Below are 6,659 nucleotides of genomic sequence, written 5' to 3' on the forward strand. Positions count from 1 at the left end.
TGCCCAGGCTAGAGTGCAGTGGCGCTATCTCAGCTCACTACAAGCTCCGCCTCCCGGGTTCACGCCATTCTCCTGCCTCAGCCTGCCGAGTAGCTGGGACTATAGGCGCCCGCCACTGCGCCTGGCTAATTTTTTTGTATTTTTAGTAGAGACGGGGTTTCACCGTGTTAGCCAGGATGGTCTCGATCTCCTGACCTTGTGATCCGCCCACCTTGGCCTCCCAAAGTGCTGGGATTACAGGCGTGAGCCACGGCCCGGCCTAAAAAATACTTTTCAAATGAGCTCACAGACAATAAGGAATGCCTAGAGGCTAAAAAATTCAGTGAAAGTTGGAACCTGGAGGTTAAGGACAGCTTTAGTTTTCAGTTTCAAGGGTCCAGAAGACACGAGATGAAGGCCAGGATCAGCCTAGGTTAGGGAGTCACACCCCTGAAACATCTGTAAAACTGAGGCCCATCCTTCAGTGCGAGCCCTGAGGACATTTCTGTCTTGAACTGTGGTTCTGAATGGAAGAGTAAAATACAAGTATATACATATATATACACATATGTAAGTGTATATACACACACTCCTGACAGTTTGTGCCCCCAGGTTACCTCACACTGGGATTTCAGCCCAAATTCCTCCCCCATGTGTGATTTTAAAACAGAAACCCTCAAGCCAATGTTTTAGTTGAAAGTAGAACCAAATCACTAGGGGCTCTAGGTAATGGTGAGAAATGAACACACATCTGCTGTGTTCTTTCAGAACTCAACTTGAACCCAGACCACCAAGCAGCTGCCCCATAAAGAGTTTATGGAGTGTGCCCTCACAGTCAGAAATCACAATACATAAAAGCAAAGCGTGAGAGCCTGCCACAAAAATCTTAGGGGAGTGGGAGCTGCAAGGTATAGTGATACTGTACAGTGTGCTTCAAATAAGAAAATAGGGAACAAGAAAATTATCAGACAAGATTTGAAAACGAAAGAACTTCTTGAAATGAAAAAATTGAAATTGAAGTTAAAGATGACAAATACACTTGCAGTGAACCTTGACCACTCTGATATGTATAAATATCCTATGGAATGAAACTGGTACGAAGCCGGCAATTTGGATTTTCTCCTTTTGATTGCAGCATTCGAATCATTCCACATCATTTCTTCACAGGCCACAACTTTTTTTATTTGTTGGTTGGTTCAAGCTTTCACCAAGTCCTGCTTGGTTCTATAGATAGGCCTAACCCTGGATCTTGGATTTTTTTTTGGAGGGTTTTCTTTTCTTTTCTTTTCTCTTTTTTTTTTTTTTTTTTTGTAGAGAGATAGGGTCTTGCCCTGTCTGTCACCCAGGCTGGAGTGCAGTGGCACGATCGTAAGTCACTGCAGCCTCCCCAGGACCTAGGCTCCCAAGTGACTAGGACTCCAGATTCACAGAAGAGGGCAGTTTTGAGGATTCGGCCAGTGTTTCCGGAAGGCTGTCTGTGATTGCTTTAACAATAAATTTGGCAGGGTGCGGTGGCTCACTCCTGTAATCACAGCACTTTGGGAGGCCGAGGCAGGCAGATCACTTGAGGCTGGGAGTTCAAGACCAGCCTGGCCAACACAGCAAAACCCCATCTCTACTGAAAATACAAAAAACTAGCTATGCAAGGTGACAGGCGCCTGTAATCCCAGCTACTCAGGAGGCTGAGGCACAAGAATCGCTTGAATCTGGGAGGTAGAGGTTGTGGTGAGCAGAGATTGCGCCATTGTACTCCAGCCTGGGCAACAGAGCAAGACCCTGTCTCCAAAATAATAAATATAAGAGTCATGCTATGTAGTAACAATAGAGATTTGTGTTTGCGCGTTTTTACCTTTGAATATTCCATAGTGAAAACAGAACAAGAGGGATTGCCTGGTCATCTAACATTCAAAATTTCAGTATTTTCAGTTAATGTGACAAAAAAAAAATATGTAACCTAGAGTGATTTTCAAATTTGTGTTCCTTTAGTGAGGAAATTAGGGGTCTTTACTAGCATTTTTTAATGGAATGGGAGGCAATAGAATTGAACAGAGAATACCAGCATGCACTACCTGTTGTAAGAGGTTTTTTTCCCACTGTGAAAACTTTAATTTGGGGTGTGCATGTATGGGTACTGAATCACTATGTAAAATTTACTAAAATGAGTCATGAAAAAAGTGTGAAAGCCACTGATCAGAGCATGCGAAAGATGAAACGACTTTTCTATGAAGACTTAATTTTCAGAGGCACAAAATGTGCCTTTCAAAGTGCTAAGGACCTTTATCATTGATTTTTGCATTATTCCTGAAGATCAATTAAGTAAAGCTACGTTGCACAGTATGAGGAGAGGAGCAGGTGTTTGATTGTGAGTGACATCTTTAATGACTTAGTAAATTTGTAATAATGAAAATTCTTGCATAATTTTTGCTTATATGAAGAGCTGAGAACATTTTAAGAGGCAATGCTTGAATAAATAGATAAGTAATTTTAATAGCCTTAATTTCTCACTAATGTGAACCTAAAATAAGAAAATTAGTTTGACTTTCTCATTTCTAGTGGAATACCATTTTTGCTTCCTGAGCTTCCTGTATCAATCTAGTTTCCAGAATAAATTGTCGTAATAGGTTGATGGTGGTGATACGGTAGACAGGAAGCGTCCCCACCCCTGCCCATTTTCCGTTTGTTATTGCTGGCACCTGGGAAGTTTTAAGTGATCTTGCCTGTTTGGCTGCAGCCCTCTGGAGCTATAATAGGTCCTTTTCTGGGCCTGCCACGAAGTCTGGCCTGTTGGGAAACTATTCTTGATATTTTAAATACCAAACCACGTCTATGCTCTGTTGTTAGTGAAAGGGAATCCAACTTAGAAAAGGAGGAAACTGCTGGGGAGTGGAGGGGGATGCAGATTTAAAATATTTTGCTTCATAATTGGGTGATTAGAAATCAACCTTAAGAGTTTAACACTGGGACGCTTTTTAGAGTACACAAAGCAATCGAGGAAAAGGTTTGTGTTTAATGTAGCTGTGGAATCAACTTAGGAGGAAGCTTTTCCTCCTAACTGCTCCGGCTCTTCATTCTTCTGCTCCTACGGCAAGGTGAAGCTGCATATGCCATATGTTTGTTTTTACGGAGGGCAGCGGGTATTCTGCGTCGCTTACAGTCAATCTCATTTGTGAAGGAACATACGAAGATTTGGACCCTGGAGCCTACGGGAGATTTTCATCTCTGAGGCTTCTTCACAGGAAGCTTCAGCGTTCCTATTCTCTTCACTATCCTGTGTATTCCTAAAATCACGCTTTTTTCAAATATCTACCCAACAGTATGATTATTTTTAAAACAAAACAATTGGCTGGGCGTGGTGGCTCATGCCTGTAATCCCAGCACTTTGGGAGGCCAAGACAGGAGAATCACCTGAGGTCAGGCATTTGAGACCAGCCTGGCCAACATGGTGAGACCCCATCGCTCCTAAAAATAAAAAATTAGCTGGGTGGCCTGTAGTCCCAGCTACTCCGGAGGCTGAGGCAGGAGAATTGCTTGAACCCGGGAGGCAGAGGTTGCAGTGAGCCGAGTTCGTGCCGCTGCACTCCAGCCTGGGTGACAGAGACAGACTCTGTCTCAAAAAGAAAAAACAACAACAACAAAAAAACAAACTATAAAACCTTTTCCTCCCCCTTCTGTTCTTCTGAAGCTCGCTAAACCTACCATTGTCACTTTGCCATTTCACTTGATAAATTACACTAACAAAATATTCTTTAGCTCCCAGGGGCATCTCACAAATTAAATTTTAAATTGATGGATGTGAGTTTTTCTGTTTGAAATCCTCACGATAACTGGGAAATCATGCAGTTTTGGTTATAAGAATGTCCATCCATCTGCTAAAGGAAAGCTGAACTCCCACTGCATGCTGACAAATACCATCTGTTACATTTTTCTGTTGGTTTCTATATTTTTCTTTTCGTATGTCAGTGTTTTAAAATTTCTTATTTCGTATTTTTATCAAAGTCATACATGTAGATAGTTTTAAAGGCAAGTAGTTCTGCAAGGCTTTTACTTTTGTGAAAGAAGATCTTTTTGCCTCCTATCACAGTCCCCACTCTGCGGGGGTAACTAGTTTCGGCTACTTTAAGGGTGAACTGGTCTCTAAGGCCGTATAGACTCCTGCCAACTCTAGCCCTCCCCTCCTGCTCTTCCCCAACACGATCCTGCCTGTGGCCTTTGTTCTGCCTGTGTCCTCTGCTCCGGCTGTGTCCTCTGCTCCAACTCTGCTTTTTATTGAGTGAGGCGGAAAGCCTCCAGAGTGTCTGTATTGAGCGGAGGAGTGAGGGGATCTGATTTGCGTATTGAGAATAGTCAAGCAAGAGGGAAGGCAGGAAGGCCGGTTAGGAAGCTGTTGAGGAAGTGGGTGAAGAATGACGATTCCTTGACAAGGGTGGGAGGGGGAGTGGGTGAGAAGCGGTCAGTTTCTGGATGTATAGTGAAGGAACGGCTGACGAGCTTGCTGGTGAATCAGATGAAGGATATGGGAGAGCTAGAGGCATCAAAGATAACTCCAAATTGGGTTTTTGGCCTAAGCAATTGAAAAAAAATCAATTGATAATATTAGTTCTGCTTAACTGATCCTAGAAATAAGGCAGTCCTGTAAATAAGGTAATCCCAGTGAAAATGCAACTGGATTTTTAAAAGAAAGAAAAGCTGATTCCAAAGTTCTTAAGGAAAACTAAGCATACCAGAATAGACAAAAAAAAAAAGGTCAAAAACAGTTATGATGTGAGTTTAGTTCTTTCAATTAGCCAAACACGGCCGGGCGCGGTGGCTCAGCCTGTAATGCCAGCACTTTGGGAGGCCGAGGTGGGCAGATGACTAGGTCAGGAGATCGAGACCAGCCTGGCCAACGTGGTGAAACCCCGTCTCTACTAACATACGAAAACCCCATCTCTACTAAAATACAAAACTTAGCTGAGTGTGGTGGTGCACACCTGTAGTCCCAGCTACTTGGGAGACTGAGGTAGGGGAATTGCTTAAACCCGGCAGGTGGAGATTGCAGTGAGCTGAGATCACACCACTGCACTCCAGCCTGGGCCACAGAGCAAGACTCCATCTCAAAAAAAAAAATTAGTCAAACATTTCCAGCAGCAGGAATTAAAGGGATACTGTGCTGATACCTGCTCAGATCACTGAAAGAAAATGGAGCCCAGAAATAGACATATGTATAGATATAAATGAGAAAATTTAATATGCAATTTCTTGAGTGTGTCGTATTGGACAGCCAAACAACCACTGGGGAAAAGGAAAGGTACTTCTATCTCACTCTTAACATTGCAGTAAATTCAGAGCGATGAAAAAAAGTTAAAATAAAATGGATTTGTAATCCCAGCATTTCGAGAGGCCAAGATGGGAGGATCGCTTCAGCCTAGTAGTTCAAGACCAGCCTGGGAAACACAGTGAGACCCCATCTCTACAAAAGTTTAAAAAATTAGCCTGGTGTGGTTGCATGCCCCTATAGTCCCAGCTACCCAGGTGGCTGAGGTGGGAGATCGCCTGAGCTGGGAAGGTCAAGGCTGTAGTGATTCTGTGATCATGCCCGTGCGTTCCAGCCTGGGCAACAGAGCAACACCCTGTCTCAAAAAAAAAAAGAAAAGGAGATTTTAAAATAGTTTCAGGATGAGACAACCTTCCCAAAGTATGACACAAGACTCTGAAGCCATAAAGAAAATGTTACATTTGATGACATAAATGTAAAAAATTGTGCGTGGAAAAAAATTGCATAAATAAACCTAAGAAAAGTACTTTTAGTATCCTCATACATAACAAACTCTTTGATGTGACAGTTTCAGAAAAGGAAATGTAAATTTCTCTTAAACAAAAGGACACACCCTCATCACAAGAGAAATTAAAACTGCAGAGAGATTCTGTTTTCTCCTGTGACACTGGCGAAGACAGAATAGCTTGGTGGCGTATCAAAGGTATGAGGAAACCGGTTCTCTCTCACAAGTTGTTTTGAGTGTAAGCTGACGCAACCCTGAAAAGGACAATTTAGCAATATCCATCAAAATCACAAAGGCCTTTGGTCCAGAAATTCCACTTCTAGAAATTGTTTCCATGTCTATGCTTGTCTGTGTGAAATGATCCATGTACAGGGATAAAGTCTTGTGTCATTACTTGCCCAGACTCATCAGTTATCTTCAGGTATGTCCTGGGTCAAAGGCGTCAGATTAGATAGGGGATCAAAGAAAAGCATTTGCATCAGAGTAAGGGGAATGTATGAGAATGAATACTCTGCCACATTATTTGTGTAGATTTAAGAAAATGATGTCTTTCGGCCGGGCAAGGTGGGTCACGCCTACTGTATAATCTCAGCACTTTGGGAAGCCGAGGCAGGTGGATCACCTGAGATCAGGAGTTCGAGACCAGGCTAGCCAACATGGTGAAACCCCGTATCTACTAAAATACAAAACTCGCGGGGCGTGGTAGCAGACGCCTATAATCCCAGCTACTCGGGAGACTGAGGCAGGAGAATCGCTTGAACCTGGGAGACGGAGGTTGCAGTGAGTTGAGATTGCGCCACTGCACTCCAGGCTGGGTGACAGAGCAAGCCTCGGTCTCAAAAAAAAAAAAAGAAGAAGAAGAAAATGGTGTCTTTCCTCTATAAAATGGAGAATTATTGAGAGAGTCAGTCCACCACGGCC

The sequence above is a fragment of the Rhinopithecus bieti genome, unplaced genomic scaffold, assembly GCF_001698545.2.
Source record: "Rhinopithecus bieti isolate Rb0 unplaced genomic scaffold, ASM169854v2 scaffold_38004, whole genome shotgun sequence".
In the NCBI taxonomy this organism is placed as follows: Eukaryota; Metazoa; Chordata; class Mammalia; order Primates; family Cercopithecidae; genus Rhinopithecus; species Rhinopithecus bieti.